A 12,204-nucleotide genomic window follows, 5' to 3' on the forward strand; every position below is an offset into this window, starting at 1 on the left:
AAAGGTCACTATTTAATTGTGAAGGTGCTTTATTATTGAAGTCAGTGGTGTTACTGATAATTCAGTCCTCTGTGCTCTGGGTAAAAAGTGGCTAAAATTTAAGAACTAATGAGTGAAATTAAAATGGTGGAACTTCTAATTCGTTCTATTAATGACTGGAAAGTTTTTTCCAACTGGTTTTATGAGATCAAATCTAGAATATTTAATGGAGCAAAGACCCTAAGGTCCCTAGGAAGGGGTCCGCACGTCAAGAGGAATATTCATTTTAGAGCTCAAAGTGATAGTGATCTTTTAACAATGCAATTGTTTTTACACATTTTGAAGAGCTCATTCCCGGTCTGGTTTTGAATAAAAGGCCTTAAAGTTGGGAAAAGGCTTCTATTCCCCATTCAAGGGTTAATGTGTTGGAGTCGTTAACAGGGTCCGATTGAAAATGGAGCGATTTCATTTATCGAAATGGGTTCGAAAGACGTACAAGGTCTATTGCAGTGGCTGATCGTGGCTAGGGACTCTGGGACTTTATTACCTAATGACATCTTCCAATGCAAATTAGACTAATCATCATCATGGTGGTTTCAGCAAGTATTGGTCAAATTATTCCTCAACTTCCTGTCGGCCGTGTCTGTGGAAGTACTTTTGGGTGGGGGGTGCACAGGGAGGTACCAGCGGTTTAAAGGGGATCTGTGCTTGGGACTGGAGGGTCCTGGGTCCGAGTCCTGCCTGTCCTACCCCTGAGGAAGGCACTTCTCTAACAGGGCTTCAGAAAAAGACGTCACATGCCAAGGTGACTCTTCAGAAAGAATAGATTTAATGTGAAAACGGTACCGCTGGGTTTTAAAGTGGTGCTGATAGACTGGCATGTGAGAGAGTCTGGTTTCTCAGTCTCCAGCTACTTCCAGTCCTCTGTATTTCTCCCAGATGGGTTAAGACGGGTTCTGGTGTAGCTTAATTTTTTATTGTAGTTTTTTTTTAATCCAAAGTAACTTGGATTCAGTAGCATTGCTGTGCAGGCCGTGTGTTCGACATGGCAAAATCATACAAGATACAGCCACCACAGCAAAACCCTGCATAAGCCCTTCTAGGTATAGGGTTCATGCCTATGTTTTACAACGTAAAATCTCTAATAACCTAATGCAAACAGACGCTCCCCGACCCAAATTAAGACCTTGGAATTTTGAAGAGGTTTTTCTTTTTTCCTGGAGGGGCAAACCTCACTCTGTTCCTCCAGGTTTTGCTTTTTCTCCTTCGTGAAGACCCAACGGGGGGTGGTGGTGGGAGTGGAAAAAAAAAAGCAAAAGACGCTGGTGGTGGCACTCCTGGTCTCCGGGATGGGGTTCGACTCCCCGCGGCGTCGGTGCTGCAGCAGGGGCCCGACGGGTCATCTCCGTGGAGCTCTGGATCCCTCTCGACCGGAGCAATGAGTTCACGGTCACCGGCCCTAGACTGACCCCACACATCGGGAAAAGAAACAGGTTTAGTCCACGTTCACGTGGACTCATTCGCGGGTATATGGTAGAACGAAATGCTATTAATCTAGCCCTCAGACGATGCGTAGTACAAAAAAACAACACAATTGTATAATAAAAGAGACAACAGGCAGTGTGCAAAACAACAGATGTGCAGAAACACACATCAACAGAATGAAATAAAGGATAGACGATGACGGGGAGTGAGCTTCTTGACATGTTAGGTGAAGGTAGATTTCAGTGTGTGTTTGAGGTTTTGATGAAGAGAGAAGGCACTGTGAGGTTCTGGTCAGAGGTGAGAGGTTTACAAATGTATCCAATTGTAAGATAAATGCAGATGGTGAAAGAAGTTACACAAATTCAGATGACCGAGTCTTCTCTATTAATAAAGACATTCTACATACAGTATTTCCCCCCAAGTACGTTACTCATTTATAAACGCCACAATTCTGTCTGATCCGGATCTCACTGATGGCGAAGGAGACATTTGAAACCTTGGCCTGTCTGAATACAGCAGGTTCCCAGCGACGTCCGTCAGGGCTGCGATCCAGACAATCCGGACTCCCGTTTTCCTGCCTCTCTGCCTGCTGTTTTCCCAGGATTTCTCCCAGAGTGCAGTTCTGGGGTTTGGCTGTAGGCTAATGAGAAACGTGGTAGGTGTTTCTTCCCAGAGTCTCTCCCTCGTATTTCTCTGTAATTTCGCACACGACCAGAAGGATTTGGGCTCCGCTGGGAAATACACCTGTAACTGGGGGTTTCTGAGCAGGTTTGAGTTCAGGTGTTTGACTGGCTGAAGGAAAGGTTTCCCCAGTTGTCCAGAAACCCCACAGCCTGGACACACACTGGACACAGGCAGACCCGGCTGTCCACAGAGCACAGGCTCAGTGACCACAGCCTGGACACACACACTGGACACAGGCAGACCCAGCTGTCCACAGAGCACAGGCTCAGTGACCACAGCCTGGACACACACGCACACACTGGACACAGGCAGACCTGGCTGCCCAGAGAGGACAGGCTCAGTGACCACAGCCTGGACACACACACACACACTGGACACAGGCAGACCCGGCTGTCCACAGAGCACAGGCTCAGTACCACAGCCTGGACACACACACTGGACACAGGCAGACCCAGCTGTCCACAGAGCACAGGCTCAGTGACCACAGCCTGGACACACACACACCACACACACACACACTGGATACAGGCAGACCCAGCTGTCCACAGAGCACAGGCTCAGTGACCACAGCCTGGACACACACACACTGGACACAGGCAGACCCGGCTGTCCACAGAGCACAGGCTCAGTGACCACAGCCTGGACACACACACACACTGGACACAGGCAGACCCGGCTGTCCACAGAGCACAGGCTCAGTGACCACAGCCTGGACACACACACTGGACACAGGCAGACCCAGCTGCCCGGAGAGGACAGGCTCAGTGACCACAGGTTGGACACACACACTGGACACAGGCAGACCCAGCTGTCCACAGAGGACAGGCTCAGTGAACACAGCCTGGACACACACACACACACACACTGGACACAGGCAGACCAGGCTGCCAACAGAGGACAGGCTCAGTGAGCACAGCCTGGACACACACTGGACACAGGCAGACCCAGCTGCCCGGAGAGGACAGGCTAGATGCATCCTCCCTGCTCTGGGTAAAGCATTCTTTGAAACCTAAAAAATAATGACTGAAAATGAAATGGGAAATATCAGCAAACAGCATTTAATATCAGCACACACACTGGACACAGGCAGACCAGGCTGCCAACAGAGGACAGGCTCAGTGAACACAGCCTGGACACACACACACACACACACACATCCTGCTGGCGGAAGAAACGCAACAGAGCCGCAGCCCAGTGTGTGATCTCCTGTCCCAGCCTGAGGAACGGACAGTGAGCCTGTCTCTCAATAATAATAGTACAGTGTGAGATCTCCTGTCCCAGCCTGAGGAACAGACAGTGAGCCCGTCTCTCAATAATAGTACAGTGTGTGATCTCCTGTCCCAGCCTGAGGAACAGACAGTGAGCCCGTCTCTCAATAATAATAGTACAGTGTGTGATCTCCTGTCCCAGCCTGAGGAACAGACAGTGAGCCTGTCTCTGAATAATAATCATACAGTGTGTGATCTCCTGTCCCAGCCTGAGGAACAGACAGTGAGCCTGTCTCTCAATAATAATAATAATAATACAGTGTGTGATCTCCTGTCCCAGCCTGAAGAACAGACAGTGAGCCTGTCTCTCAATAATAATACTACAGTGTGTGATCTCCTGTCCCAGCCTGAGGAACAGAGACTTCATATTCTAAATGCGTGTTAATATGCTAAATAGTTTGCATTGTTATTGCTTTGGTAACATTAATGTCGTGTCAATAAAGTTCTCTGAATTTGCATCATTTTTTTTTCTCATCTTTGATTGAATTATTATTCACAGTTTCAACAGAAAATATGCATCCTTGCTGTGTAAGCCTAATTTCACAATTTTTATACGAGCTCAACATTTTTATACAAATTTGATGTTTGAAATTTAGTTTGTGGGGGCAGGGGGAACTGAAAAAGACATATAATCCATCCAGAGAAAATGGTTTGTTATTCACTCTGCATTTGTGACCTAAGCTTGCTGTGTTCCTTAGCTTCTAAAGGGATTCTCCCGAGATTCAGTTAATACCTTAAGGAGTGCCCAGTTCCACACTCCCAACACTCTCTGTGTAAAGCAGTCTCTCTTGTCCTCAGTCCTGAGTGATTATTTGATTTTCTGGGGGGGAGAGAAGCTGAAGATCCACTTAAAGAGCCTCAGTATATATTTTCCTTCAGGACCGGAGTTCATCTGGTCTCTCCTCTGCATTTCACCCACAGCAGTGATGTTTCTGGCAAGGTGACGTGCTGATTACATCATCAGGTGATGTCATTGCAGAAACTCACGGCTGCCATCCTAAAGTGATCACAGAATTGTGCAATAATGGGATAGATGGGTAATAGTTCTTTGTGTTAATTTAGCTTTTATTTTTATCCCACTGGTTCCCAAAAGGCTAATAGGAGGGGACCCACTTCATCCCCCAGGGGAGTGCTGCCCCACCTGGGACACACACAGTGGTCATTCTGCACCAGCAGCCCCACCTGGGAGACGCACAGTGCTCATTCTGCACCAGCAGCCCCCACCTGGGAGACACACAGTGTTCAATCTGCACCAGCAGCCCCCACCTGGGAGACACACAGTGGTCATTCTGCACCAGCAGCCCCCACCTGGGAGACACACACAGTGGTTATTCTGCACCAGCAGCCCCACCTGGGAGACGCACAGTGTTCAATCTGCACCAGCAGCCCCCACCTGGGAGACGCACAGTGTTCATTCTGCCCCAGTAGCCCCACCTGGGAGACGCACAGTGGTCATTCTGCACCAGCAGCCCCACCTGGGAGACGCACAGTGCTCATTCTGCACCAGCAGCCCCACCTGGGAGACACACAGTGCTCATTCTGCACCAGCAGCCCCCACCTGGGAGACGCACAGTGCTCATTCTGCACCAGCAGCCCCACCTGGGAGACGCACAGTGCTCATTCTGCACCAACAGCCCCCACCTGGGAGACACACAGTGGTCAATCTGCACCAACAGCCCCCACCTGGGAGACACACAGTGGTCAATCTGCACCAGCAGCCCCCACCTGGGAGACACACAGTGGTCATTCTGCACCAGCAGCCCCACCTGGGAGACACACAGTGTTCATTCTGCACCAGCAGCCCCACCTGGGAGACACACAGTGTTCATTCTGCACCAGCAGCCCCACCTGGGAGACACACAGTGTTCAATCTGCACCAGCAGCCCCACCTGGGAGACGCACAGTGCTCATTCTGCACCAGCAGCCCCCACCTGGGAGACACACAGTGTTCATTCTGCACCAGCAGCCCCCACCTGGGAGACACACAGTGTTCAATCTGCACCAGCAGCCCCACCTGGGAGACGCACAGTGCTCATTCTGCACCAGCAGCCCCCACCTGGGAGACGCACAGTGCTCATTCTGCACCAACAGCCCCCACCTGGGAGACACACAGTGGTCAATCTGCACCAGCAGCCCCCACCTGGGAGACACACAGTGGTCATTCTGCACCAGCAGCCCCACCTGGGAGACGCACAGTGCTCATTCTGCACCAGCAGCCCCACCTGGGAGACGCACAGTGTTCATTCTGCACCAGCAGCCCTACTGGAGATCCTTTGCAAGTTGTTGTTGTTGTTGTTGTTGTTTCCGTTCTAAAAAGGTTTGTCAGTTGGTGACTTTACTGTGCTTTTAGATTGTGGCACCTCTGATGTGGAGGAACGGAGATTTGGGTGTGTGTGGGGGGTATCTGAATCGTCCTGGTGTGTGTGTGCGCGTCTGCTTCTGCAGGCTCGCCGTCCGGGGAGCAGACCAGCTCTGTGACCCAGAAATACCGATGGACGGGGGGCGTTGTTTCGGTGAAGCAGTTTCTCTCTCGCCCTCCGGATCTGCTGCGCGGCGTGCGGGCGGGCACTTGGCGTTTACGTGGGGGAAGTGTTTTTAACACAGAGGCGCCGGGGCGGAGGGCTCGGTTTTTATTTGTATTTTTTAACCGGCCCCCGGGCGCCCCCTGGCGGATTTCTCCAGTAACTGCAACAAACTGGATTTACTAAATAATAATAAAACCACGCCAGCTCTCAGTGGGGAGGAGAGCAGAGTGATGGAGCCAGTTCAGAGAGGGGGGTTATTAGGAGGCCATGATGGGTAAAGGCCAGGGGGGGAATATGGCCAGGACACCGGGGTAACACCCCTACTCTTCTCGAGAAACACCCTGGGGTTTTTAATGACCACAGAGAGTCAGGACCTCGGTTTTATCAGAAGGACGGCGCCTTGTACAAGTATAGTGTCCCCGTCGCTATTGTGTCCACAGACAGTCAATAAAACGTGCCCCCTCTTCTCAGTCAGAGTTCAGTTCCCGGACCCGGGGTGCTGTCTGTGTGGAGTCTGCATGTTCTCCCCGTGTTCAAGTGGGTTCCCTCCCACAGTCCTGAGACGGGCTGGGGGGCTAATTAGGTTCTGGGGAAAACTGACCCTGGTGTGAGTGTGTGTGTCCTGTGATGGGACTGGGTTCCCGTCCAGGGTGTTCTGCACCAGTGCTTACTGGGATAGGCCCCAGCTCCCCTGTGATCCCAGTTGGACAAAGTGCTTAGAAGCTGGTTAGGCAGAGCCCCCCCTATGTATGTATTGTACTATTATTATATAATTCGTTACACTGTGGCTGTGTTGTGTTAAGCTGCTGTTATAATAATAATAATAATAAACTTTATTTTATATAGCGCCTTTAAAGGTGGCTTCTCAAAGCGCTTTACAGGATGACAATAACAATAAATAAGAAGACTACAACAATAAATAAGAAAATTTCACAAGACAGGACACAATTATAATTACAACAATACAACAATAACAATAGAGGAGACCGTGGAAGATGGTATTAAGAAGAGCAGAGGGGTGAAGAGTGGAACCAGTTAAGTAAAGGCTTTACTGAAGAAGAAGGTTTTGAGTCTGTTGCACTGCAATTTCCCTCACGGGATCAATAAAGTATCTATCTATCGCTCTGAACATTTGTGTGGTCAGTTTATGTCACAAACAACACCGCGTGTGCTGCGAAATCACTACACCCCCCCGGGGGAAAAGGGGGTAAAACACTCCGCTTGTCGTGTCAGCCTGCGTGGGGAAACTCGCAGGCGGAAAACACGGACTCCCCTATTCACACATTCTCGGCCCCCGAGTGGGTGACGAGTTAAGACAATGCCGAGCTTTCTACAGCCTCCTTCGCTGTGATGCACAGCCAGGCGGGTAGGGGTCATGGGGAGAGGGCAGATCATGGCGCATTTCTGAAAAAACTTCCCGACTCCACCGCGCTGAGTCACGTCCCCAGCATCCGGGCCCCGCCGCCAGGACGAGGCGGCGCATGCGCGCTGGGGCACTGCAGCAAAAAAAAAAAGGGAGAGACGGGAGCGAGGACGGCCAAGCCGCCGGCCGCCGCCGGTTCGAACCGGATCGCCGGGGCCTCCGAGCCGGCGCTTTCCGTATCCATCCGCCGGGCGGCCGCCTTCGCGTGTGACGTCACTCCTTGTTGTTATTTGAAACTTTTTCGGGGTCCTTAACGACGGGGGTGGGGGAGGGCGAGCGAGTCTGTTGATGTCTGTAGATCTGTGACAAACCTCGGGTTTTCTGTGGTTGTTTTGGTTTTCTTTGTCGTAAATCTGCATGAGCGAAGTCGATATCATAGATAATGAATAATAGTCGAAAATAGTCATTATTTTCTCTTCTAAAATGCGACCCCCCCCCCTCCCCCCTTTATGTGCACGTCTCTCTTTTTTTATGGAGGACGTGGAAGGTTATTGAATGAAAAATCCGGAAAAATGTTCGAACTAAAACTCGTTAACCTCACCAGAGACAAATCGCCCTTGCTGTGTTCAAATCCTGAGCTGGGCCCTTACGCACCAACCCTGCACACCAGCCCCAGATTGGCGGAGGGGGGGAGGGGATCCCCCAAAATACCGAGAATATCCCACCCTGTGATACCACACTGTGTCTTATTGGGGTGTCGGAGAAGAGAACTGACACTTTCCTGGTCAGAAATAATGTCTCCCTTTACTTAACAGCAGTGACCTTTCCTCATGTTCTCCCAACAGATACATCTGGCCTGGTCCGGTTTTGGAAAATTAAAAAACAAACAAACAAACAAACAAACAAACCGCAATTTCTATACATTGAACACCCATCTCTTTCACCCATAGACACACAGTTCCCACACAAAACCGTGCAAAACTTTTCCTGGGGAGGGGGGGATGACGGAGGTTAATGGGTCTTTTTAAGTACAATTGTTCTTTCTCAAAATGTTGATTTGAAAATAAAATCGCGGTACTGTACATTACCACCCCGTCGTTGTTACATCACTACAACGAAACTCGTTTAAAAAAGACACTCTCGATACAGTGAAAAAATGTTTTATTTTAAAATCAAGGGAGCCTTTCTCCTTAAAATGTGTTTATCTAAGCAACAATAACGACTTAAACAGCACCTACGATGCAGCCTGGAAGAGATCGTGTATCAGTATTTTTATTTCATCAAGAATAACGACGGCGATAATTACGAGCATTGAAACTGATTTATCAGTTAAATTCAATACTGTTTTCCAGTTTTAAAATAATCAGGACACATGCCAGCGTGTGGGTAAATTGAATCAATGATCCTCGACAGTGGTATGAAGTGTTAACATGTAAACTGCACAAACTCGGGCAAGGGTCAGGCGGATTTTGATCGGATTTGGGGAAATAGGACCAGTTTTTTTAACCGGTTTTATTTTATTTTTCTTAAATGTGAGACAAAAGCGACGCAGCCCTTCGCCGTCTGTCCCTGCCCTCGCTTTCAGCTCCATCTTGATTTTCAAAACTGTTGTTTCATCGGTCCGCCGCTCAGACCAATGTACCAGGGGAGCTTTTCAATTTTTATTGTTTTAAAACGCAACGTACCTATTTCTGTGTGGCACAATTAACTCGGGTTTTGGGAAACTTCTCGAACAGAGTGGCCTCCATACAGCCCATTCTAGTAGATGTCTAATGTTTTTTTAACTGTTTTTGTTTTAAAAATCAGCGTTATCACGTTCTTATTTTAATTTATTGTCGTATTCACGGGTGGTCCCTAACAGAGATTTTATTGAGCCTCTCTCACGGAGTTTAAAGGTGAAGGGAAATCCTGAAACGTGAGAGAAAAGTTAACTATTGTTCCTACATACTTCCCTTTTACGATAAGATTTAACTGGTTATAAAACAGCACACTTCAACATGCTCCACGCCAAAAACACCGTGGCGATTTATTTCGTTTCAAAATGTTAAAATACAAGAACGGCCTCCATTTTGTGACATAGACGCCATTTTGTCTCTCTGTTTACTTCAGGGAATTTGGGGGAGGGGGTCGTTGATTTTTAGACAAGTAGGGGATCTTGCCTTGCCATATAAGCAGAAAAAAACATTAGACAGTTATAAATAATAAACCGATTATTTTGCCATATCGTGTATATTGTAAAGTCCGCTATTCAACGGAAATCGGGGAACTATTTTCGAGTCGTGAGGCGGATGTAGATCCATGACGCTAGAAGTGCTGCAGCCGGTCGTGGCCTATAAAAGGGCGCTCCCAGAGCTCCGTAGCACTTTTTGTTTTGGAGAGGTGGTAGGTTTTGCGAGGTGTATTGTCGGTTTGGGTCGGTTTTTTTTCTGTTGCGGCGTCTTTAGTTTTTTTGAATTCGATGCGTTAGTGTAGATAAAAGTAGAATCATCTGAGCTCGTTTGTTTTATTTATTTTTTTTCTAGAGGGAACAGCGAGGTTTAAATAGGATTGAAGTTAGCGAAAAGGCCAGAAACGGGTGACTTTATTTAACCGTTGTTTTTAGATTTTTTTTTTTAATAAGGCGACGTAGTTCGTGAACACGGTCGTAAGACGACTCGACACAACGCTCTCGGTATTTGGTAAGCCTCGAATCGCTTTTAGTCAGTATTAACGCTTTACAGCTGACGTCTCGCCGCGTAGTCGCAGCGAAAACGTCTTAGCTATGTCTCATGCGACGAGCTACTGTAATTTCAAGCTCGTCTTTTCGGTGGAAAACATTGTAGCCTATAAAAATGGATGAGGAGGACCATAGTTTTGTGAAGAGGATTGGAGAGCTTGGAAAAAAAATAGACGTGGAAATTCAAGATGGCGCCGGGGTACCTCCCCGTCAGCAAACGGTCGCCGAAAACAAATCCTTAGAAGAGGAGAATTACTGAAGATTATTTAAGTTGTAGAGAAGAAAATAGGAAGAGGGAACTCTAAAGCGTAAACGAAGATCTCAAATCAATCGTAGCTCGATTGACTTAAGCTTGGCACGTTAGATTTAATTCGAAGAGAAACCAGAAGCGGTAGAAGGGAGGAAAACGAAGCTTTTTTTTTAAAAAAAAAATAGAAGCTGAAGATTAGAAGGTTTTAGAAGAGAGAAGGGGAAAAAGTGGCCTCGATCGAAGATTTTAATTTAAAGGCGAGGCAGAAAAGGGCTCATTCAAGACCAGGTAGTCTGAAGCAAATGTCGCAGAAGAGTGAAAAGCCAGTTGAAGTTGAGCCTGAATTTGAACAGAAGTTGAGCCTTAAATTGAAGATAGCTCTTTTTTTTTTTTCCTGTTCGAAGAAACGAAATTTCCAAAGCACGAAGTTTTAATTTTTTTTTTTTAAGCCTGAAAGCGAGTGTCTAGCGGTGGGAGAGTCACGGTCCGGGGAAACGTGAGCGCAGCGAGGTAGTGACGTCAGCGGAAGGAGCGAAGGGGGGGGCTCGGTGGGCGGAGGGCACCGCCCGGTGGTAGCGCAGGGGAACTGCAGGTCGAAGATGCAGGCTTGTGTCATTCTAGCTAGAGGAATCTGAAGCCAGCAAGCTAAATTTAAACTCAGCTTGGAAGGAAATAGGAAGAGGCGATGGCCCCCTGTCATCAGGAAAGGCTTTCAAATGGACAGTGATGTGCTATTCAATAGCGAAGATGCAGAAGATTTTTCAAGAGGAGACAGGACTGAGTGTGTACCCTTTATGAATTGGGATGGACTTAGTTGGTAGCGGTTTGTATCTGAGGAGGAGGAGGAGCACCAGCGTCAGGAGGAGGTCATGGATCGCAGGAGCCAGGGGCAGGACGAAGAGGAAGGAAGCGAGTCGTGTAGCCGGGCGCGAGGACAGCGAGGGAGGGCGGCGGTAGCGGCAGGGTGGTGACGGCCGGCTGGTGGTCGACGCGGGTAGCGGGAGCGTCCGGTGTCCCAGCAGTCCGGGGGTCGGCGTGCGTAGCTGTGTGAGGGAGGTCCACTCGCTGGAAGAGCTAGGCCACAGAATCCGAGAATTAGTGTTTGGGTTTGTATGTTTGGGTAGAGGTAACACAAGTCGTTTTTTTTTGTTTTTTTAAATTACTTTCAAGCATTTACCACCATTTCAGCCACGCTCGGGATCTGGAACACACTTGCTCGCGTAGTTCTGTTTCTTTCTTTTCCAGGCGAGGTGTAATTTTGAGTTTCTACAGCCCAGGCCCCAGTGTCGCGCCTCTCGCCTGATGTGGTCTTGTGGTTCCTGGTAGTTCTGCGGCTAATAATCGTAACGCCCTGGTCCGTGGGCTGCCCCGATTCGGAGGAGAGGACTCGTATCGGACTCCCCCCAGTGATGTAGCGAGCGGCCGGCTCGTCTTTGTGTGTGTGTGTGCGCTGTGCGACGGTTAACTCCCATAGGCCTCTGCAGTGTCGGATTGGAGAGTCTTCCTCCCCCTCCCCCTTCCTGCAGCAAAGCATAAAAGCTTCCATGGGCTGCCTTCTGAGCACGAAGGAAAGGTAACAACCCGAGGCGAAGGGAGTATCTTCTCTTCGGAGATCCTGTAAGCTCTCCGTGTTAATGAGGGAGTAACTATTCCCTTTTTGAAGATTATGCTGTTAAGGAGCCGGGGGCGATGTGGGCTTGGGGGTGGTGGGGAAAACCCAGGGTCTTGAGTTTCTTTCTCCACAGGTTCCCCCCTCTAAACTAGGCTCCAAAGAGAATTGATGGCTGAAGAGCTAAAAGGCAATTTGACCCTGGTCTGGCACGTCTGCACAGCTATTCGGTAGTGTGGCAATACTTGAGTTCTATCAGGCAGTGGCCAGTTCTCTGGATGTCTGCTCTTGTAGGCAAGTAGACTATCCTTTTAGCAGTGAATCG

Source organism: Lepisosteus platostomus, chromosome 16 (genome assembly GCF_059453375.1).
Source record: "Lepisosteus platostomus isolate fLepPlt1 chromosome 16, fLepPlt1.hap1, whole genome shotgun sequence".
Classification (NCBI taxonomy): Eukaryota; Metazoa; Chordata; class Actinopteri; order Semionotiformes; family Lepisosteidae; genus Lepisosteus; species Lepisosteus platostomus.